A 25,882-nucleotide genomic window follows, 5' to 3' on the forward strand; every position below is an offset into this window, starting at 1 on the left:
AGAGTAGGGAATTAATGTTTCAGATCCAGAACGCAACGCCATTGCAGATGCTACTTGGTAAAGTAACATTGAGCATTAGGGCACAGTAAATGTTGAGTCTACATTTTGCTCACTCAGTGCGCTGATCAGCTACGACAATGAAGGTTTAAATCAGCTGATGAGGATTTTTAATAATCATTCTTTCCTGTGATAAAAAATTTTCATGTGTAGAGATAACGATTTTAATAATCGTCATTTCAATATGACCAAGAATTAAATATTTTGTTATTGAGTGTCAAAAGTAATGGAAAATGACCGTTGTTTATCACTTGACCCCTGAAAGCAACAGCTGATAAATTATATGTGGAATAAACAAGGGAATAGCTGTGTTGTCTTTTTAGAGTAGACCCCAAACTTTCACTTTTATTAATTCACGCATTCTAGGTACGTGACAGCAGCATTTCGAATGATTTTTGTTACGATCCGCACCTGATATTAGCTGCCTTACATGGCCAGGGTCATATTTATTTAGAATATCTGTTTGACACTCTGGGCTTGAGAAGACAGTTCAGATGTTTTGTCCATTTTCTCACTAAGTGGTAAGCTAAGTTTGCACACATTAGTACACTCACTGTGCAGATACAAAGGTCTGACGTATGACAAGATTAGTAGCCAAAGGAGATATAACAGTCTTATCGAGCTTTATAGTAGCATAAACACGGCTCTAGTAGCATTCCTCTTGCATAAAGAAGTCCCAGTCGGATGTTAAATAGTTTTACCCTTGTGAAGGATAATATGGCAATTTCGTCCTAACTCCCTGTCTCTCGAGTACACCCTCCTCACCCTGTTAAATGTGATATATGTGGCTTCAGTCCACTCTCCTACGGAATACTTTATAAAAAGGCTTAATTCTGATAAACACATTGATTCTTCTCGATAATACTTGAGGAATAACATTTCTTGTGTGAACCAACTGTAATTCAGTAATATCTTCATTCGACTGCATATGTGAGAACACAGTTATGGGAGGGGATATACATGTTTCACTTTCTTTAATATAGCGCCTCTGTGTAATACTTATATCTCATTCGTTGATATATGTATTACGAAAACCCACATACTTTACAAGGGGAGCGATAGGGTTAAAACCGAATGCAGACAGAGCGTAATTTTCAAGCTTTTCTCGCTCTTGAGTGCCTGAGTACTCCCAAACCACCTCAATTCTCCTCATTTCATGGTAATTTTACTCTAATTTTATGCACTCTCAGTCAATTAATGTAATTTGCAATTTTAGTGATTTTACATATTCCATCATATTTCCCCAAATTTTACATATTTTCCATCAATTTGTCGTAATTATACCATGTTTTACTCGATTTTTACCCAGTTTATGTCATTTTTCATATTTTTTCGATAGTTTTCCTTATGTATGTGGTCATATTGCTGGCATAACCATGCACTGCTTGATTTTATACGAGGATATTTGCATGTCCTATACACCAGCCTACTAATAAATACTAGGAATTCACCTCTTCCCGATGATCTACATGCATGCACTTTGGATAGGTAGATTATGAAAAGTATAGTAACGAGACTTGGAATGTAGTGGATATAGGATCCTCATACGTCTGGTTAATTGCAGATTAAATTGGTGACCATGTTGCAGGGACGATTGGCCAAGGAAAATGTGGGGGGATCTGTCAATCTTCGATTTTACCTTTCGAATGCGAGAATACTCTGTGATGTACATCCACACAGGGAAAGGTGGCCGGTCGTAATCGTAAACTCTGCACTATAATCGATGTGCTGGAAATATGTGGATAAACTAACTGCATCGGTGTATGACACTGTCAGGTATACTTTGGTGTATATGTCTGAATGGGCATATTGCTGCACAGTCATCTATCTGGATACTTGCAAAGTAGTGGAGGGGTGATTTAGCGATGGTATGGAAGTTGGGAAGCATTCTGGTGTGTCACTGGATGGCGCTGAAATTACGGAACAACTGGTAAAATTGCTAAAACTTATCGTGCTATCAACTGCGGGCATGCAGCTTTACTGTATGGATAAATGATGATGGCGTCCTCTTGGGTAAAATATTCCGGAGGTAAAATAGTCCCCCATTCGGATCTCTGGGCGGGGATTACTCAGGAGGACGTCGTTATCAGGAGAAAAAAAACTGGCGTTCTACGGATCGGAGCGTGAAATGTCAGATCCCTTAATCGGGCAGGTAGGTTAGAAAATTTAAAAAGGGAAATGGATAGGTTAAAGTTAGATATAGTGGGAATTAGTGAAGTTCAGTGGCAGGAGGAACAAAACTTTTGGTCAGGTGAATACAGGGTTATAAATACAAAATCAAATAGGGGTAATGCAGGAGTAGGTTTAATAATGAATAAAAAATAGGAGTAAGGGATAAGCTACTACAAACAGCATAGTGAACGCATTATTGTGGCCAAGATAGACACGAAGTCCATGCCTACTACAGTAGTGCAAGCTTATATGCCAACTAGCTCTGCAGATGATGAAGAAATTGATGAAATGTATGATGAGATAAAAGAAATTATTCATGTAGTGGAGGGAGACGAAAATTTAATATTCATGGGTGACTGGAATTCGAGAGTAGGAAAAGGGAGAGAAGGAAACATAGTGGGTGAATATGGATTGGTGGTAAGAAATGAAAGAGGAAGCCGCCTGGTAGAATTTTGCACAGAGTATAACTTAATCATAGCTAACACTTGGTTCAAGAATCATAAAAGAAGGTTGTATACATGGAAGATTCCTGGAGATACTAGAAGGTATCAGATAGATTATATAATGGTAACACAGAGATTGAGGAACCAGGTTTTAAATTGTAAGACATTTCCAGGGGCAGATGTGGACTCTGATCACAACATATTGGTTATGAACTGTAGGTTAAAACTGAAAAAACTGCAAAAAGGTGGGAATTTAAGGAGATGGGACCTGTATAAACTGAAAGAACAAGAGGTTGTAGAGAGTTTCAGGGAGAGCATAAGGGAACAATTGACAGGAATGGGGGAAAGAAATACAGTAGAAGGAGAATGGGTAGCTTTGAGAGATGAAGTAGTGAAGGCAGCAGAGGATCAAGTAGGTAAAAAGACGAGGGCTAGTAGAAATCCTTGGGTAACAGAAGAAATATTGAATTTAATTGATGAAAGGGGAAAATATAAAAATGCAGTAAATGAAGCAGGCAAAAAGGAATACAAACGTCTCAAAAATGAGATCGACAGGAAGTGCAAAATGGCTAAACAGGGATGGCTAGAGGACAAATGTAGGGATGTAGAGGGTTATCTCACTAGGGGTAAGATAGATACTGCCTACAGGAAAATTAAAGAGACCTTTGGAGAAAAGAGAGCCACTTGTATAAATGTCAAGAGCTCAGATGGAAACCCAGTTCTAAGCAAAGAAGGGAAAGCAGAAAGGTGGAAGGAGTATATAGAGGCGATGTACTTGAGGACAATATTATGGAAATGGAAGAGGATGTAGATGAAGATGAAATGGGAGATACGGTACTGCGTGAAGAGTTTGACAGAGCACTGAAAGACCTGAGTCGAAACAAGGCCCGGGAGTAGACAACATTCCATTAGAACTACTGACGGCCTTGGGAGAGTCAGTCCTGACAAAACTCTACCATCTGGTGAGCAAGATGTATGAGACAGGCGAAATACCCTCAGACTTCAAGAAGAATATAATAATTCCAATGCCAAAGAAAGCAGGTGTTGATAGATGTGAAAATTACCGAACTATCAGTTTAATAAGTCACAGCTGCAAAATACTAACGCGAATTCTTTACAGACGATTGGAAAAACTGGTAGAAGCTGACCTCGGGGAAGATCAGTTTGGATTCCTTAGAAATGTTGGAACACGTGAGGCAATACTGACTGTACGACTTATCTTAGAAAATACATCAAGGAAAGGCAAACCTATGTTTCTAGCATTTGTAGACTTAGAGAAAGCTTTTGACAATGTTGACTGGAATACTCTCTTTCAAATTATGAAGGTGGCAAGGGTAAAATACAGGGTGCAGAAGGCTATTTACAATTTGTACAGAAACCAGATGGCAGTTATAAGAGTCGAGGGGCATGAAAGGGATGCAGTGGTTGTGAAGGGAGTGAGACAGGGTTGTAGCCTCTCCCCGGTGTTAATCAATCTGTATATTGAGCAAGCAGTAAAGGAAACAAAAGAAAAATTCGGAGTAGGTATTAAAATCCATGGAGAAGAAACAAAAACTTTGAGGTTCGCCGATGACATTGTAATTCTGTCAGAGACAGCAAAGGACTTGGAAGAGCAGTTGAACGGAATGGACAGTGTCTTGAAAGGAGGATATAAGATGAACATCAACAACAGCAAAACGAGGATAATGGAATGTAGTCGAACTAAGTCGGGTGATGCTGAGAGAATTAGATTAGGAAATGAGGCACTTAAAGTAGTAAAGGAGTTTTGCTATTTGGGGGGCAAAATAACTGATTATGGTCGAAGTAGAGAGGATATAAAATGTAGACTGGCAATGGCAAGGAAAGCGTTTCTGAAGGAGAGAAATTTGTTAACATCGAGTATAGATTTAAGTGTCAGGAAGTCGTTTCTGAAAGTATTTGTATGGAGTGCAGCCATGTATGGAACTGAAACATGGACGATAAATAGTTTAGACAAGAAGAGAATAGAATCTTTCGAAATGTGGTGCTACAGAAGAATGCTGAAGATTAGATGGGTAGATCGCATAACTAATGAGGAGGTATTGAATAAAATTGGGGAGAAGGGGAGTTTGTGGCACAACTTGACAAGAAGAAGATACCGGTTGGTAGCGCATGTTCCGAGGCATCAAGGGATCACAAATTTAGCATTGGAGGGCAGCGTGGAGCGTAAAAAGCGTAGAGGGAGACCAAGAGATGAATGCACTAAGCAGATTCAGAGGGATGTAGGTTGCAGTAGGTACTGGGAGATGAAAATGCTTGCACAGGATAGAGTAGCATGGAGAGCTGCATCAAACCAGTCTCGGGACTGAAGACCACAACAACAACATCAACTGCGGCGCGCATTACAGTATGTCGTCCAGATTTGTAGTGTCTTTTCCACCCCACTCGTCCACTGGTATGCTGTTTATTACCACATAATGATTGAGTGACACCAATTGGTTGAGATGGAGAGAGCCTTGGTGGAACACTCGATATCTGCTACTTCTCACTATGGAGCATTGGATTAAATACAGAAGTCATCACCTTCAGACAGTCGTTTGGAAATGTTCCTCAAATGCTACAGACTGGTCCGATTTCCAAATGCTGCAATGCTCACTACAGTTTTTTTCACAGGCTGTGATGACCAAATGTCTTTGAAAAATAGAATGTCAGAATCTGCTGCTATCGTGAATGATTGTCTGCCGGATAACACAAATTTTACAGGTAGGTCAGTGGAGGGGAGCTATAGGGCAAAATTGTTAAATGTAAGCACGGAGACGGTATTTGTTTTCCGTGTATTGGAAGAGAGAGATGCAGTAAAATTTTATAGGAGCTTCTATTACAGGACAGGCTCTCAAGAGCTGTTTCGTAAACGCCAGTGTCACATAGCATTGAAGTGGTAAAACGGGACCTACAATAGTGTACGAAACAACAACATCCTCTTGAATTATAGCTTGTTGTTGACCAACGTAAAATGACTGTGTTTTTTCCGCTATGTGAGCAAACAGTTTCAAAGGCTGTGCTCTGTAATATTACACTCCTGGAAATTGAAATAAGAACACCGTGAATTCATTGTCCCAGGAAGGGGAAACTTTATTGACACATTCCTGGGGTCAGATACATCACATGATCACACTGACAGAACCACAGGCACATAGACACAGGCAACAGAGCATGCACAATGTCGGCACTAGTACAGTGTATATCCACCTTTCGCAGAAATGCAGGCTGCTATTCTCCCATGGAGACGATCGTAGAGATGCTGGATGTAGTCCTGTGGAACGGCTTGCCATGCCATTTCCACCTGGCGCCTCAGTTGGACCAGCGTTCGTGCTGGACGTGCAGACCGCGTGAGACGACGCTTCATCCAGTCCCAAACATGCTCAATGGGGGACAGATCCGGAGATCTTGCTGGCCAGGGTAGTTGACTTACACCTTCTAGAGCACGTTGGGTGGCACGGGATACATGCGGACGTGCATTGTCCTGTTGGAACAGCAAGTTCTCTTGCCGGTCTAGGAATGGTAGAACGATGGGTTCGATGACGGTTTGGATGTACCGTGCACTATTCAGTGTCCCCTCGACGATCACCAGTGGTGTACGGCCAGTGTAGGAGATCGCTCCCCACACCATGATGCCGGGTGTTGGCCCTGTGTGCCTCGGTCGTATGCAGTCCTGATTGTGGCGCTCACCTGCACGGCGCCAAACACGCATACGACCATCATTGGCACCAAGGCAGAAGCGACTCTCATCGCTGAAGACGACACGTCTCCATTCGTCCCTCCATTCACGCCTGTCGCGACACCACTGGAGGCGGGCTGCACGATGTTGGGGCGTGAGGGGAAGACGGCCTAACGGTGTGCGGGACCGTAGCCCAGCTTCATGGAGACGGTTCCGAATGGTCCTCGCCGATACCCCAGGAGCAACAGTGTCCCTAATTTGCTGGGAAGTGGCGGTGCGGTCCCCTACGGCACTGCGTAGGATCCTACGGTCTTGGCGTGCATCCGTGCGTAGCTGCGGTCCGGTCCCAGGTCGACGGGCACGTGCACCTTCCGCCGACCACTGGCGACAACATCGATGTACTGTGGAGACCTCACGCCCCACGTGTTGAGCAATTCGGCGGTACGTCCACCCGGCCTCCCGCATGCCCACTATACGCCCTCGCTCAAAGTCCGTCAACTGCACATACGGTTCACGTCCACGCTGTCGCGGCATGCTACCAGTGTTAAAGACTGCGATGGAGCTCCGTATGCCACGGCAAACTGGCTGACACTGACTGCGGCGGTGCACAAATGCTGCGCAGCTAGCGCCATTCGACGGCCAACACCGCGGTTCCTGGTGTGTCCGCTGTGCCGTGCGTGTGATCATTGCTTGTACAGCCCTCTCGCAGTGTCCGGAGCAAGTATGGTGGGTCTGACACACCGGTGTCAATGTGTTCTTTTTTCCATTTCCAGGAGTGTATTTCACGTGTCTGCAATGTTTGTAGTACACAAGTGCATGCCAGTTTAGTTATAAAGACTGATTTGAACGTGAGGGACCATCTCAGGATGTGTAATTTGTCCGTGAAGCAGAAAGAAATTGCTTAACACAGATTTTTTCTTCGGAGTTTAAATTCTCGCTCGCTTTTTCTTTACTCCGATGAAGGTTTCTAAATAACGAAGATCGGTAGCTTTCACAGCAAAATACTGGAAGCTTTTTTCGACTTTACGCAAGGTGGACATAACAGGAGGTGTGTAGCCCGACCTCTGCAGTTGGGTCATCTGCAATAGGCTTTTTTCACTTAGTTAGATGTCACAAAATAACGGAACGGGTGGTGGGGGAAGGGGGGGGGACAAGAGTTGCGAATTGTATCCCGCAGTCGAAGATGACACATAAAAGCTATACCGATTTTTCTCTTAAAACTAAAAGAAAATGGACTGCGCCAATTTTCGTAGAAAGAGGGCATTTATTATCGTCGTGATTGTGGTTTCCTTTTTAACAGATGGTCGCTTATAGGAGATATGTTGACGCTATATATGACTGCGCAAGTGATGTTTTCCCCCTCAGAATGGTGTGCACTTGTGGGTGGAGCTACCAGAGGTGTCTTTTAGACAAACAACCCACAGTCAGGATAGCCGTCATTTATCTCGTTTTTGTTCTGAGGGACGCCAGCGTCGCGGTCTATTGTGAAATTAATTGTTCAATTTAATTAATTTGGAGGTATCAAGCGAAGCCCCTAATGACATGCCATTACAGGTAGCGATTTGGAAATTTGCTAAAGCGGAAAATTTTAAATACCTTGGTACATGGTTCAACAGGCAAAATAATTTAAAACAGGAAATAAACCAACGTATTGTGAAAAGGTCTAAAATTTATTTCACTCTAAAGCAAATAATGTCATCCGAGAATCTGTTGCCGGCCGAAGTGGCCGTGCGGTTAAAGGCGCTGCAGTCTGGAACCGCAAGACCGCTACGGTCGCAGGTTCGAATCCTACCTCGGGCATGGATATTTGTGATGTCCTTAGGTTAGTTAGGTTTAACTAGTTCTAAGTTCTAGGGGACTAATGACCTCAGCAGTTGAGTCCCATAGTGCTCAGAGCCATTTGAACCATTCGAGAATCTGTCAATTCAGACCAAACTTAAAACACACAATGCTGTGTAGTGCCAGTATTGTTGCATGGGACAGAAACCCTAAGCACAACAAAGAAGGATGAAGAAAACTTGTTGGCCTCCGAAGGAAGAATTATGAGAAGGATCTTTGGACCTGTCCAGGAAGCGAGCTCATGGAGACTGTATCGTTCAAAAACTGAAAGACACCTCTCGGGCAACCGCCGCACTTATGGGAAGACCTGGTGCTACCTATCCAATCGGAAGACCCAGGAGGCGATGGGAGGACGAACTACAGAAAGACCTTTGCCAGCTACGAGTCTGTGACAGCTGGATCCAAAGTGCACAATATCAGCATCTATGGAGAAGCATTGTGAAGTCGGCGCGTGATCTACAGGGTCCTCGATCGCCGATCTGATTGATCGATTGATTAAGTTGATACCAAAGTGGGCTTGTGCTGCAAGCTCCCTACTACTTGTACGTACCCTCATTCATCCACATTTTTGTCGCATTTACCTCAGGTTTTCGTATTTTCATCAGTTTTCGTAATTTAAACGCATTTTACCCAGTTTCTCGAGTTCCAAACCACCACTCTCGACGACTTGTCACGTCAACAAATCGTCTTTCGCGTCGATGTCGTGCTGCTATATGCCAGTGGCATTGCAACATGATTTTGAATTTCTGTGTCATTGCTAAACCACCCCCCTGCACTACTTTGCGAGGGTTATGTACATGTGCGCACATCGCGAATCCTATTAGACTGTGTACACTACGTATCGAAGATACTGTTTCTTAGTGTAGGAAATAGCCATCAGCAGGAAGGAGGTGCAAAAACTATGTTCCTTACTCAAAATACTTTATAAATTCGATGAGATTTTATTACTATTGGCCACCTCTCTTTATGTGCATGAGAGTCACAAAGAATTCTCGCATTTTTGGATCCTGAACAAAACTTTAGGTGGTCTCTCTATGCATCTTGTAACTGCATCTCTGTCTTTAACCAATTTCCCTGCAACATTGTCTTTGATTTAATTTCAAACTGACCAGAAGTAGGAGTGCACTTCCATTTAAATCGACGTCTCATTGAGGAACAGAACGAGTTGAGTTCCACGCAAGCAATACCCTTCGCGATGAGCATAACACGTGTTCCAAACTTGCACAACTGACCGACACCTGTGATACAAACCGGTTCATTCCAATACCATAACTACCGTCACGCGAAGACCGTTCTGTACCGATCTTACTCAGGTCACTCACCCAATTACACACGATCTCTTATTGATGCATGCGTGCTGAGGAGGTTAGCACCATTTATTGCTGTATAGGAGACACGGGCCTGACACATTTCAGAGTGCTGTGGTGACACAACAGATGATTAAGAAGAAGAAGAAACGTACGGTTTATAAATGATGGAGCGCCAGATGAAAGGAGTTTGAAACATTTTATGTAAATCACTTGTGCTCTCAAATGTTGTTGATGTTCCGTGAATGAATGTTCATTCGTAGCAGGGCGCGACTGTTGTCGAACGCATCTCAAATAAGTAGACAGTACACGATCAGGGTGGTAACAGGGTTGAGTCAGATGAAGAAATGTTTCCTACGGTACGGGAGTTGTGGAACTCAGCGATAGACGCGAATCGGAGGCAGATCGAGACGAGGAGGATACGAGCGGTGAAATCACTGAGAAAGAAGGGGAGGTAGAAGGGAATAGGCATGTGGAGGATCTTGTTTATATAAATAAGACCACAGATGAGAACACATCGAGAAAATTCGGTCTCCACAGTATAACAGTGCTCAACTGTCCAGAGTAACATCACCAACTGGTGAAGACGGGCCTTGTCAGCCGAAGGATTTATATTAGAGATTTTGGGGTTGGTAAACGACATAAAGCAGAACCTAGAAAAAAGAATGGACGAAGTAGGGAATAAGGTACTTGCGATTGTGAAATAGCGGTGGTCGGTACGATGAGTGTCGAGGCGAAGAAAAGGGCCGTCGAACCCAAGAAGGATGCAGAGCGAGCTATCGAGGACAGAAGCAGTTGGCGCCAATAAATTGGCAAAAATCGCAAATAACCGTGCTAGAAGCGCTAGGCGAATTGGACACGTCAATGCGGTAGGAATTGATGCGATAAAAGCCCAGGGGAAGGAAGCACTCGCGAGTACGACGCAAAGAATGGAAAGCGTTGAGGAACGCGTTGCGGATACCGCCCAAAGATGCGAAAGCGTAGGAGAACGTGTAGCACGCCTGGAACGCCGGGTACACCGCATCCGGAGGCGACTGCAAGTGCACCGACACAGCAGCCCAGGGAACGCACGGACGCAAAATCATAACCCGATCGGAACAACTAACGCTCAGTTCCAGTATCGTTATGAGGCAGGACTATGTGGTTCAGCACGCACCAGGAGATGTCAGCTCGCGTCGAACAGACTGGCGCATTTCATACTAGATCCAATAGGAAAATGCAAGGGGGACCAGAGTTTGATTACAAACACTTTTATCGGTCCTCAAATTCCAAAATTTCCGGAAAAATGGAGGCTCACTTCACCCAAAAATTTGGCTTTCATAATTTTCTAACACGCTACCAATATCTTGGCCACTGACAGCAAAATTAGAATTTATCTGCGGGCACATCGAGGGCACGGCAGCTGAAAAAAATGCGCGGTGTTGCGGGGGTACATGCCGAACGTACCGAGAATTCACCGACGAGTTTCTCGGAACGTATTCGTCGCGCGAAATGCGAGACCGAATAAAACAGGAAATCATTTTGTATCCAGATCTGGAAGCGTCAGGATACAGTAGCCCCACGAAGCTCTTTGAGGCTTTAAATAAAGAGAATCAGTTTCTTGATGTGCCCACATAGTGATGGTGACATAATTAAGTTCTGTTTCGCGAAGCTGCCAAGCAGCTACCAGCAAGCGCTTGTAGTAAAGTATGGATCGAATATTGAAACATTCAAAAGCCTTCTGCGCGACTTGGAGTTAATTTTTGAAAAAGAAGCAACGCGTGATCGAAGGAAAAGGCAATGTAACCATTACAACGGCGACTTTCGTGGAACATGGCGCAGTAACAGCAACAATGATAGGAGGAATGAACATGATTGAACATCCGAGAGGCAGGATTATGGGAGACAAAATTCAGGACGGCAGAGTAACTGGCAGAGTACGTAAATAAATATGAATGTTTTAGTTGGACCACTTTTTTCGCTTTGCGATAGATGGCGCTGTAATAGTCACGAACATATGGCTCACAGTTTTAGACGAACAGTTGGTAACAGGTAGGTTTTTTAAATTAAAATACAGAACGTAGGTACATTTGAACATTTTATTTTGGTTGTTCCAATGTGACACATGTACCTTTGTGAACTTATCATTTCTGTTACAGCGTGATTGCCTGTAAATACCACATTAATGCAATAAAATGATGTCCGTCAACTTCAATGCATTTGGCAACACGTGTAACGACATTCCTCTCAACAGCGAGTAGTTCGCCTTCCGTAATGTTCGCACATGCATTGACAATGCGCTGAAGCATGTCGTCAGGCGTTGTCGGTGGATCACGATAGCAAATATCCTTCAGCTTTCCCCACAGAAAGAAATCCGGGGACGTCCGATCCGGTGAATGTGCAGGCCATGGTATGGTGCTTCGACGACAAATCCACCTGTCATGAAATATACTATTCAATACCACTTCAACTGCACGCGAGCTATGTGCCGGACATCCATCATGTTGGAAGTACGTCGCCATTCTGTCATGCAGTGAAACATCTTGTAGTAACATCGGTAGAACATTACTTAGGAAATCAGCATGCATTTCTGTTTTTGTTTATTCGAAAGCCGAAAATATGTTCAAAAATGGTTCAAATGGCTCTGAGCACTATGGGACTTAACATGCATTGCACCATTTAGATTGCCATCGATAAAATGGGGGCCAATTATCCTTCCTCCCATAATGCCGCACCATACATTAACCCACCAAGATCGCTGATGTTCCACTTGTCGCAGCCATCGTGGATTTTCCGTTGCCCAATAGTGCATATGATGCCGATTTATGTTACCGCTGTTGGTGAATGAAGCTTCGTCGCTAAAGAGATTCCCGATTCTCGCGTAATTTGTCTACTGCTGATGTGCGGATTAGCCGCGACAGCAGCTAAAACACCTACTTGGGCATCATCATTTGTTGCAGGTCGTGGGTGACGTTTCACATGTGGCTGAACACTTCCTGTTTTCTTAAATAACGTAACTGTCCGGCGAACGGTCCGGGCACTTGGATGATGTCGTCCAGGATACCGAGCAGCATACATAGCACACGCCCGTTGGGCATTTTGATCACAATAGCCATGCATCAACACGATATCGACCTTTTCCGCAATTGGTAAACTATCCATTTTAACACGGGTAATGTATCACGATGCAAATACTGTCCGCACTGGCGGAATGTTGCGTGATACCACGTACTTATACGTTTGTGACTATTACAGCGCCATCATTCATAAAGCGAAAAAAGTGGTACAACTAAAACATTCATGTTTCTTTACGTACTACACGAATATGTAACAAAAAATGGGGGTTCCCATTAAAAAAACGCAGTTGATATCCGTGTGACATATGGCAGCGCCATCTAGCGGGCCAACCATAGCGCCATCTGGTTTCCCCCTTCCAGCTAGACGAGTTTCGTTCTTTGTAGTTTTTTCGTTTGATGCTTATTTCGTGAGATGTTTGGCCCAGTCACTAACAATGGACCACCCTGCATATGTTGAAATATAAGGAACAGGAGAACGTCGTTTTTGTATAGGGGAAATAGTGTTGGTGACATATTTACGGCCCGCATCTCGTGGTCGTGCGGTAGCGTTCTCGCTTCTCACGCCCGGGTTCCCGGGTTCGATTCCCGGCGTGGTCAGGGATTTTCTCTGCCTCGTGATGACTGGGTGTTGTGTGATGTCCTTAGGTTAGTTGGGTTTAAGTAGTTCTAAGTTCTAGGGGACTGATGACCATAGATGTTAAGTCCCATAGTGCTCAGAGCCATTTGAACCATTTTTGAACATATTTTCGGCTTTCGAATAAACAAAAACAGAAATGCCAAAAGTTTTTCTCAGTGTACAATGGGCCCTACAGGGTTAAGAGAATCACCCACCAGAACACGTACGAACTGCAGACACTGAAGGGCAAGAAATCAATTGGTATTCACCACATATCCGACATCAAGCCGTTTGTGGAATAAGTCTTGTGTGTGAAATAAACGGGAAAAATTTGTAAAATAAACTGTGTTAGAAAACATTTTTTTGTTGTGTACGTATTAGAGATTAAGTGTGGTAATTTGTTTTTATTTATATTCCTTAACATGTACATGTGTCACTTGTAGGGGCTACGAAGCGACATATGATCTTGCGCGATATAAGTTAACTCTGAAAGCGAAGTGTCGGCCTAACTCACTTTTCTGGACTTCCCGTTACGTGGGGGAGCCACCACTCTTTCGAGTCAGTGGTAACACAGACTCGATCTTCATGTGTGTTTTGTCTTTACACCATACCTATTACTGTGTCTTTGTTGAGGAAGAGCTACTGGATGCATATCGACAGTGTTCTGTGCACGCCTTACAGCATTGCACCATTTGCTTGTTTTCGCGGTATTTGTCACTGGCGTTATGAACACGCAATTGCACAGTGTTGCACCTATTTTCAGTGAGGCTTTTTTTTTCGTTGGTGTGTTGGGCACGCCACAGCGCGTTGCACCATACTCTTAGGGGCGGATATACAAAGGTGGCCGTTGTGCCCGCCCATACCGCTGCTGCTCGACTTAACCTTTCTGGAGTGTGGCGAGTTTCTCGTACGATGGTACCTCACGTCTCTGAACGTGTGCGGTCGTCGGAATTTATCGTATGAGCGGTGTAATGCAGAAGGTATGGAATTTCTCAACACGTCCAGCAAGTAGTGTCTTGGTGTCAGACCTAGCACACAAGAGCAGTCCGAAAGGATGATATTTGTTTACAGAGGTAGAGTCTTTGCATTGTAACTTGCGAAGTCTGCGGTGGTTTTTTTTGTGTAAATTTTCCACCGTAAGTTTCAGTATGTCCAGTTTAATCTCTGATGAGCAGCGATCGACTCAACGTATCGGCCACGCCAGAGACAGCAACATCCATCGAGTTGTCTCAGCGGGTCACGACGGGGGCGTATATATGGTAAACGGGTGTAGCCGATAAGTTACTTATAGGTATTTTTATTAATTTCCATTACTAAGGCAATTGCAGCTAATTTTATCTCGTCTAATATGTCTAGAGCAGTTTCAGGGATCCATGGAAGCCTCTGGGATCAGAGACGGCGAGGGACGTGCAGTGGCACCTGTAAATAACGTAGTTAGCGGAGTTAAATAGTCACCAGTAGTTGTGAGCATGCTCCAGTCATGGGTAGGTCATAGTTTGGATTACATATACAGGGTGTTACAAAAAGGTAAGGCCAGACTTTCAGGAAACATTCCTCACACACAAATAAAGAAAAAAGATGTTATGTGGACGTGTGTCGGGAAACGCTTAATTTCCATGTTAGAGCTGATTTTAGTTTCGTCAGTATGTACTGTACTTCCTCGTTTCACCGCCAGTTGGCCCAGTTGAAGGAAGATAACGTTGACTTCGGTGCTTGTGTTGACATGCGACTCATTGCTACAGTACTAGCATCAAGCACATCAGTACGTAGCATCAACAGGTTAGTGTTCATCACGAACCACTTCTGCGAATGGTTCATCCAACAATGTGTCAATCCTCATTTCAGTGCAAATGTTCTCTTTACGGATGAGGCTTCATTCCAACGTGATCAAATTGTAGATTTTCACAATCAACATGTGTGGGCTGACGAGAATCCGCACGCAATTGTGCAATCACGTCATCAACACAGATTTTCTGTGAACGTTTGGGCAGGCATTGTTGGTGATGTCTTGATTGGGCCCCATGTTCTTCCACCTACGCTCAATGGAGCACGTTATCATGATTTCATAGGGGATATTCTACCTGTTCTGCTAGAACATGTGCCTTTACAAGTACGACACAACATGTGGTTCATGCACGACGGAGCTCCTGCACATTTCAGTCGAAGTGTTCGTACGCTTCTCAACAACAGATTCGGTGACCGATGGATTGATAGAGGCGGACCAATTCCATGGCCTCCACGCTCTCCTGACCTCAACCCTCTTAACTATCATTTATGGGGGCATTTGAAAGCTCTTGTCTACGCAACCCCGGTACCAAATGTGGAGACTCTTCGTGCTCGTATTGTGGACGGCTGTGATACAATACGCCATTCTCCAGGGCTGCATCAGCGCATCAGGGATTCCATGCGATGGAGGGTGGGTGCATGTATCCTCGCTAACGGAGGACATTTTGAACATTTCCTGTAACAAAGTGTTTGAAGTCACGCTGGTACGTTCTGTTGCTGTGTGTTTCCATTCCATGATTAATGTGATTTGAAGAGAAGTAATAAAATGAGCTCTAACATGGAAAGGAAGCGTTTCCAGACACATGTCCACGTAACATATTTTCTTTCTTTGTGTGTGAGGAATGTAACACCCTGTATTAGTTTAGGGTTATGGGTAGCGTACTTCAGCTTTTCTTTATCTTAATGAGTCAATAATTACACACACACACTAGTATTAACAATAGGCCCACTATTCTTTATATGTAATACTATGGCAAATATTGTCAGCAGAGTATAAAACATTTTATATTGAATTAGTGTAACAGTTCTATTCTGTAAATATTCATTTCTATTAATTTTTTTATTGAATGTACAAAATACTATCTGAGACGATTTTAAGCAGTTCTTAATGCTGTATTTATAAAAAGTTTTGGGGAGACACACTTTATAAAAGGAAGGTGGTCGGTGTGGTGTAAATGGGCCCGAGCGGCAGGGAGAAACCTGAGGGAGGCAGCTGTCAGTCACGACGCATCCCCCCTCCACCCGAGGGCTGAGAAGGCGCGTGCCGCCTACCTGTTCAGCGCGGTGGAAGTAAAGGCCGGTTCCCACTAGGGCTGCCGCGCGTCAAAACGGCGCGTCAGCGGCGTGGTTGCCATGGAAATGGAGTCAGCGGCAAGGCGCGGCGGGCTCTGCGTCGCGGTTTGACCATGTCGAACCGCTTCCGCTGCCACGTGCCGCGCTCCAGGTGCGCGCCACCAATCACAGAACGCGCTGAGCGTGACGTCAGGTACGGACTCCCGGGCCACACGAACTTTCGCCGAACCGCTGGCGCGGACGCGGCGGCAGCTATGAAATACTTATCATCCGATTCCAAGGAAACTATTCGGTAGAAAAATTTGATTCTTGGGCATGTTACAGCCTGATATCTTCTCTCGATAAAGGACCGAATTTCTTTTCGTTATTCGTCTTGGTTACTTGCTGTATCGCATTTACGTAAACCTTTACACGAAATTTTAATGAGTGTGCAGAGGTAAAAACACATTGCGTGGACTTTGCGTACAGTCCATTTTAGGTAATACATTATTGCGTATGAAATTTAGTCAACATATCGAAATTGTTTTTAAAGCTGAGAGCAGATCGATAGCTATCACCGTTCTCGAGATATTGTCTGATATGTCGGCGGACGGGCTATGCCGTGACCGCGCGCGGGTTGCTCGGCGACGCGACCGGTACTTCGTCCTGCTCGTCGTAAACCATGTGGTTGTATCAACCGCAAATTTCGTAAACGGTTCAAGAAATCGAAAGGTTTTTTTTTTTTTTTTTTTTTTTTTGCAAACGATAACTTGTCAAAAGTCATGTATTTCGTCACATGATAAATATCCTAAATCTGTTTATCTACCAAGTTATGAAAGTAACTACAGTTTTTCAGAAGGGATAGATGAATTTTTTTAAACGGCATTAATAGCATGTCGAATGAGAAGTTAAACCGAAACTAATTTGCTGGTATGTCATAAGATGTAATTTACTAAATATGTAGAGCTATTGATTATTTCCTTTCTTTTTTCTTTATCCAGTGTACTTTACTGATTCAAGACGCGTTTCGCCTTTTACTTGAAGGCATCTTCGGTGGAATCTAGAATGATTCAGTTTTGTTTTGATATGTGATACTTGCAGATTATAAAACAGTTCACATCTTTTTTTACGTGAATGACTGATTACTTTCAGTGAATCGAATTTTTGGCGGACATATACGTTTCCCCTCACCTGGTCACATGCTGGAGGTTGAACTAAAACTTAGATTATGGAACACAAGCACATTTTCATGTTCGCTCTTTTTTCTTCTGTCACTAGCAGTAGACGTTTTACTGAAAACTCTGATTTGATGTCGTAACTACAGTGTGTTCACCTCATGTCCCTTCCTGTCTGGTTTGTTTATGTACATGTTGCCAAACTGCAGAATTATATGCTGAAAACTAATGTTTGTTTATTTTCGTTCTCCTTATATCTGTATGTGTGTGGCTAGCCGGTGATAGTTATAGAAAGTTGAAAGTGAATCCAGTAGTTGTCAGACAGTGGTTGAAAGATTTGGTGTTCAGCTGATTTCAGTTTTGGTTTAAATGTTTTGTGGAGGAGTGCATGGAAGAGTAAATTCACTGCTTACATTAACAGATAAAATAGTAGAATAGTATTTCAACAGATGATTATTATCAGAATAGTATCAACCAACCCCTTTGTCCTCACTCTTTGACGCCCCATAATACGTCCTGTCAACTAACCCCTATTGTTGTCAAAGTTGTGCCATAATTTCCTCTTCCTCCTCTATTTAATTCCGTACCTCTTCTTTAGTCACACGATCCTCGTATCTAATGTTCAGCATTCTTATGAATCACCACGTTTTGAAAGCGTCTATTGTCTTTTTGACAGAACTGTTCATCATCCACGTTTCACTTACGTACAAGGCTGCACTCCACACAAATACCTTTGTAAAATAGTATCCAACCATTAGAATTTATATTCGGCATGAACAAATTTTCTTTTTCAGAACGTTTTTCTTGCTATTGACAGTCTTCAGTCAGGTTTGCGTCTGCATCAGGAAATGCCTTACAATTTAAAATCTGGTTTCGAAAACTGTTCGAAATATATATTATTCTTTCCTGATTCTTAAGCAAGGTGCTGGCGATGATTACATTATGCTCTGTGGGAAATTCTATCAGGTGGCTTCCACTTTCATCCCTTCCCCCTAGCCTTTGTGTTCTTACTGTCTCGTGTACCTGCTACCGTATCACATTTTAAATTTTTGTCTCGCTTAACTATCTGAATAATTTCTTTTGTCGTACATTGTTTCAATGTGTTAGGAGATAGTGAACAATCGTGAACGGTAGTCATGAAATCTGTTCATGGTGAAATGAGAAAACATGAATAATGAAATATGTGAAAGAGTACATTGTACAGAATATGAAAAATTGGTATGTCTTCACCCAACTTCGTCTTTCCTTCATGTAGGTGTAAGATATAGTTAATCAAACGCACCGCGCGTTTCGGTGGGTCCCACCCCGTACCTCAGTGGCTGTCCGTCATTGGCTACCGCTAACGTCTGCCGCTTCCAGATGGGAACGCCAATTCCGCGAGCCGCCGCGTCAACGCGGAAAACGCTTGCCGCTGCCGTTGCCGCACGCCGCGCTGCCGCGCTCTAGTGGGAACCGGCCTTAAGGCGGCGGCTCACCTGGCAGACAGCTGAGAGCGGACACAACCCTCGGAATCCCACCGGGACGGGCAAACGCTTTAGCGGATGGCCGGGGAGACAGCGCGGCGCCACTCAGCGGGGATTCCACTGCAGAAGAGGTGCCGCATGACGAAGGGTGCTCTAATAATGGCGGCACGAAGCGTCGGAGAGAAGATCTCTTGAGCCGCACTTATGACGGACGGCGTTTACAGTTCCTGCACGAGTTTGCATAACTCACTATAATAGGCTGGACTGCATGCCCAAAGCAGTTCCATGCTGGGTGTTGCTGCCTACAGAGAGCAGTTCTGAGCAATCGGCCATATTGATCGATCTGCTATCCTTGTTTCAACCTCCATCGGATGACTCCACGAGTGTTGGAGTCACAATAAGAGTAGTGTCCTGTATTGCAATTTTTCGGTCTAGATAAGACCGAGTGTAACTGTCTTCAGACAGCCAGCTACCTGTACCGAATCATGTGGTCCTCAGTGACAATCATAGCCTGTACATGTGCCTGCCATCGTACTGCACAGCGCTGCAAATCGACAATCGGCTGTCCTACCACCCTACGAGCTTCCTGTCGACTGACAACGCCTCTGTAGAGAGGGAAGCATGACTGGAGATACTTCCGAGGAACATTAGATCGGTGATTCACACCACTAGACGCACTCCTCGCAGCAGGCGCCCCTTTCTCCTCGCCAGGAACCACCACCCCGCTCCACAGACGAGTGCGGCAATGTCTGTGTGTTGAGTGATTCGTTGTGTAATGTTAGCGTGTGAAGGATGTTATGGCCACCTTTTTTTTCGCTCAGACAACTGCGTGAACACAGTGAAATTCGTGCCTCTAGTGAAAACATTGTTTTTTTTTTTTTTTTTTTTTTTTTTTTTACCCCCAAACTTTATTTCAGAGACTAGAAACTGGAAATACAATGTCAACTACATGTATTGTTTTGTTTTATAGCTTCCAGTCTTCTTCTTTTTATATAAATGTTCATGTTCAAGATATCCTGGTTCCCTATCACCATGTCAGTTTGGAACAAGTTGTTCATTGTGATGCACACTATGTTACATAATCTTCGATCACACAGGTATACTTACAAAATTTCTGCCTTTTTTGTGTACACTATATCTCTCTATTTCACTTATGTTGATACTTGTCAGTTGTCACTATGTGTACAAATTTCTTGTGTATTTGACAATAGATACAAAATGTTAAACACAACAATATGCCACTGTTACACGAGAGTATTTTTGTTTCTGTATGTGAGCGGGATATATGTGGTTACAATTCTGGTTAGTGGTGAGTGGATCATCAGTCAATCAATCACTGTAAAAAATTATCATCCCTTCTGTTCAGGGAAACGGCGTGAGTATGGTTAAATGTTTCAACTATGAAGCATAGAAATATTGTTTGTCTTTTTGGCTTCATGCAGAAGTATGTGTGTGTTTGAGTTGGGCACCAGTAGCTAATTCTTAAATGTTACCTTAATGAGAAGCTTGCAGATCAAATAAGCCAACACTTTATTGCGACTTTGAACTTGGCCTTATAACACTATACTGTGTCACATGTTATATTGACACACAGCGTATTACCAATTATGGTATTATGACGCAGTTAATGTTACCCCAAGGGAGGAATTTTGTAAATTGACCGTGAATTACCTAACGGGTTTGGCTTATCAAACCTGAATTTAGTGCTACAGAAGAAACCAGAAAGCTAAAGATTGAAATTTGGAAAATGTTTTAAGTAACTAAGTTTACTTAAATGAAATAAAAAACGGTCGCCAGCCTAATTAGGCATAGTAATGTGAAACATTACTTTTATATAATCTGTATAGAGTTATGATAAAGGAAAGCTACTATTACTTCTTTCCCAAAGAAGTACAATGAACTCTACTATAATCAGACAAGTGGTACGGCTATGCTAGCAGTTATAAATAGTATATGCACGTTCTCATAGAAACAGTTAACAGCTTATTTCTTCTTAGTAGTAATTACTTTGTTATATATGAATTATGTGATCACCAAAAGTTATGAAAGTCAATACTAAACCAGAAATGGACATGGGCTTAGTCCTACTTCAATATGTACTTTCCAAATAGTACAAATATAATTAAAAGTCACTTGCAATAGGAATTTTATACTCATTAAGAAGTAATATTGTTTCTATTTTTATGGATAGGAGCAATTACAGTAACTTTATCTTTAGTGAGAGATTGTTGGTGGGGCCTCTCAAACTGGCTTTCCACTATTCCTCACACAAAGTACAAAAAATTCACAATTTACTTCAACTGCAATTAATATATTCATTATTCAAGCAGGTTTATTTATTTTAAGTAACTCAAAATTGGGGACCCTTAAACTGTCCAATACCATGAAGCAAACTAACACACTTTTCTGAGACAGTTTGTAAGATGCAAATTTTGGTATTATTCTTTCACTAATTTCACTCACCTTGCATGGCTTTCAGAACAGTTAATGCTGGCAATTTTCTCTATATAATTTTAAGTATGACTTAAGTGCATTTACATTCTAACTTCAAAACAACGTGCTGTCTTATTGCCATTAGCACAACCAGTAATTTTTACTAACAGAATTTAATGCAGTTAATCTTTAATGCACAAACATATTGAAATAAAAGAAATTAATCACTACGGAGATTTTCATAAATGCAACACTAACTTCCTCCCTTAACTTCAATTGAAATCTCAGTATCTCTAGATTTCTTTTTGCATTCAGAATTATGCAAAAATTCAAATATTCATTTTCATCAGTTTTTAACACACAAGATTCTTTGATGTCAGTATTTATGTAGAGTAGATCCTAAGAGGTATCATGAGAGGAACCAAATCAAGGATCGGACACAAGTTTCACAAAATTAGCCTTATTATAGCAAATTAAGTAACAGTTAAATGTACTGGCTCATACTTTGACATAAATATGACCTCTTAGATTTGCTGAAGTGATGGCGCAATATTGGTGGTCTTTAATCTGGATGTAATTTGCTCTATTATCTTCTTCTTGGCGACGATACTTCCAACATAAGAGCCTTTTGCATTGACAGAGCACCATTTTATAGCCATACACACATCCGAGGCCTTTCCATGTTAATCCAGGTACTGGATGCTACCCTCGGCACTTGCGCTCTTCACTCACTTGCTGCTCAGACCAGACTGTCCAGTAGCTAGCTGCTGACTAACTGTGCTTCGTCACTTGGCGCCCAGACTGAGCGCCACATCCACCTTTTAGCCCACACCAACCACATTTTGGTGCACGCCAACTCACTTCCATTGCAAATGGGAAGTACTGTTGCTTTTCATTTTATACAATGCAAGTCCCTAGGTATGAACCAACTTATACACAGTTGTAAACAAACATCTTTTAAAAAATCTTAATATTTAAATACATTAACATGTCGACACAAAAGCCACATAATTATGTAACATTTTCCTCCAGTCAATACAAAGAATTTAAATAGTAAAGAGAAAACATTTTACACAACTTTCCACTTCATTACAATAGGTTACACATGCCCCATGTTTCGTTGAGGTTTCCCCTCAGGGATGCATCAAGGAATCATCCATAACACCTAAACGGTGTTGGCTGTCAAAAAAATTTATCCATTCAACCTCAGCTGGGTAAAAAAAACACATGTTACAAATATATAATAAACACTAAGAAAAATCACACATTTTTCCATAACACTTTCAAAATAAGATATCTATAGTAATTTTCATTTTTACCCAAACAAGATAATTCATCTTCATATTATTTTAGGAAACAATAGGTCCATTGTTAAACAGTACATCATCAAATATTTTCATTTCGTATAAATTTATCACAATTCATCTTTACTTTACAAAACAAATAGTATACGTTTTATGTTCCTTTCAATAATTTCTGCATAATTTAAAAAAAATGTAAACACTCATAACCACATGAATATACAGACAACATTATCACAAGACGTTTTACACTATCCAGAAAATGCTGTAATACTTGAAAACAAATTGCATCTGCATATATACAAATATATACCCAAAATTGACATGAAAACATTCTTCAATATACACTTCATATTCTAAAATTACAGTTCTCAAGTTTTTAAAGGGAAAGTTATTCATGACTGTTTTCATTAATAGTAGTTCAAAATTTTTGTTTTGGTTAAGCACATACATACACTAATATATTTACTTTGAGCTTAGTTTTAATTTTCACTGTCCATTACTTTATAACCAGGCAGTCCATTTTTCCCAATCACGCAAGAAAACCTACAGTTATTTTTGGTCCCCATACTAATTTTTTCACTAACTTTCGTAGCAATAGTCCATTTTTGTAACATCATATCAAATACATATAACAATAGTTAGAAAAATTAACTTACTTCACTGCCTATAGTAGTTTTTGGCAGTCCATGTTAAAATAATTGTACCTATTTATACACAAAACACTCAAAAATATATTTTAACTTAACACACTGTCCATCCTGGATGTATGGCAGTTGGGGTTGAGCTTTTTTTCATGCTTTCCCCATATTGGCAAGTCCTATTGACTGCCCGCATAGTAGTTCAGGCAGTTCTCAGTCTCATCATTATTGCCAGTTTTTACTTCGCTACGCAGTAATACATTTCCTGGCAGTCCTCATTCTGTTACATCCGGTAGTTTACACATTTTGTACAATATATTTCATTATTTTGAATCTGAAACTTACAAACAGGTATTAGCAGTTTGTAACAAAAACCATTTCTTTTCAACATGAGAACATGAGGTAGCACAAACATTATAGATATTCAAATGAGGCATCATATTCGTGATAAATTAATTTTTATGAGTTTACAAGAGAAGCCATTTTCCATTAAGAGTCCCAAATGTGTAATTTTCCTCCCACATTCAGTAAAATTATTTCTCTACGGTTGCTATTCAAACTTTATTATTTTAGATAAATTTAAGTTATCACATTCATTAAGATCAGTACAGCATTATTAAAACCATTGCAAGTGATTTCTGCCAACTTCAGTGACTCTGGAAAAACATCTCACATATATTTAATACACATTTAGCAGGAACATTTCCTCTGCCTTTGATGCAACCATTTTTCAACTGCATATCTACCATTTTCCAAAATTTCTAGAACTAGTCATATCGTAGTATTCTTTTCATCTTATTTTCATTGCTCTTTTATCCTTTCTGATTCCATTTATTTTTCTATTCAATTCTCTTTCTACTGTGCCCATTTTGCTTACTCACATATCTCATCTCTAATATCTACTGTACTTTACACTTTACTTTCAAACATTTCTTCATTTATTATATTCAATAACTTACTATGATAGGGAAGAAATAAAAATGATCGCGAATAGTTCCAAATGATGAAGAGTGAGATAGACAACACGAAATGAAAGGGAAGTAGTATTGCCAACAACTCGAGTACCTGGCGTTCGTCAAACACCTAGCATTGCATAGAATGCAATGCCATCTGAGGGTTTCTCAAATCATTCACTTCTATTGAAAAATAGTTTTAAGTCTACAATGTTGTGCATTCCTAACACTTTCTTTGACTTTGGGTACACTAGGAAGTAAGCATTTGCAAATGGAGTTCCTTGCACTTCGAATGGGCTATTGTAAATATATTTAAATTAGAAATTTCATTATTGACCTCACTGGATTTTTCGGGAGCTTTCACTAAAACTAAGTCACCAGTTTTGAATTTAGTTATCTTAAGTCCTTTATCATGTCTTTTAGATCTGGTGTCCGCCTGATCTTTCATTCTTTTTCCAACCAACTCTTTCTTTTTGTTAAGGTCAATCCCTACAATAGGTGGAAATTGCAAAGTTTCTTCAATAACACATTTACTTTTGTGATTTAACGAAATTTCTTTGGGTGCAAAACCTGTGGTTTCATGATGAAGTGTAGTCATGGTGTAGTCTTAAGATTAAAACAGTAGTTATTTGTTATTCACTTATTCTCAGTCTCATCATTATTGCCATTTTTTACTTCGCTGTCGAGTAATACATATCCTGGAAATCCTCATTTTGTGACATCCTGTAGTTTACACATTTTGTACAACATATTTCATTATTTTGAATCTAAAACTTACAAGCAGGTATTAGCATTTGCTAACAAAAATCATTTCTTTTCAACATGACAACATGAGGTAGTACAAACATCATAGATATTCAATTGAGGCGTCATATTCTTAATCAATTCATTTTTATGAGTTTAAAAGAGAAGCCATTTTCCATTCAGCAAAATTATTTCTCTACAGTTCCTATTCAAACTTCATTACTTTAGACAAATTTAAGTTACCACATTCATTAATATCAGTACAACATTATTAAACCCATTGCAAGTGATTCCTGCCATTTGCCCCACCTGCTACAACCATCTTGTTTGCACGCCGGCCATTTGTCTGCCCCTTCGAGTGCAATGTACTGTGCTGCCGTCAGAAGATTCTGGCCTGTGCATACCACCGTCTGCCATTCTGCATGCCCCGACTAATACTGTGTTTTTACTTTCTGTAACTCGTTGCTTGCATTCATTACGCCGGCCGGAGTGGCCGTGCGGTTCTGGGCGCTACAGTCTGGAATCGAGCGACCGCTACGTCGCAGGTTCGAATCCTGCCTCGGGCATGGATGTGTGTGACGTCCTTAGGTTAGTTAGGTTTAATTAGTTCTAAGTTCTAGGCGACTGATGACCACAGAAGTTGAGTCGCATAGTGCTCAGAGCCATTTGAACCATTTGCATTCATTACTCTTATTATATCGGAATGATTTGTTTATTTTGGGCCTGAAATCACTATCCACGTGAATCTGGCCATTAACACACGCGGTTTTTAGTGTTCCATTTCATCCTTGTCTTGAAAATTTCGCGTCATGAATCCTCTACCGCGAGACGTGACATTACTTCTTCCCCTAGTGTGACCTCTCTGTACCATGTTTACTCGAAACTTTTCATTTTCTGTTTGTTCATTACGATCATGATTTTCTCTTAATTAATTAGTATTATTTTGCAC

This window comes from Schistocerca serialis, chromosome 3 (assembly GCF_023864345.2).
Source record: "Schistocerca serialis cubense isolate TAMUIC-IGC-003099 chromosome 3, iqSchSeri2.2, whole genome shotgun sequence".
Classification (NCBI taxonomy): Eukaryota; Metazoa; Arthropoda; class Insecta; order Orthoptera; family Acrididae; genus Schistocerca; species Schistocerca serialis.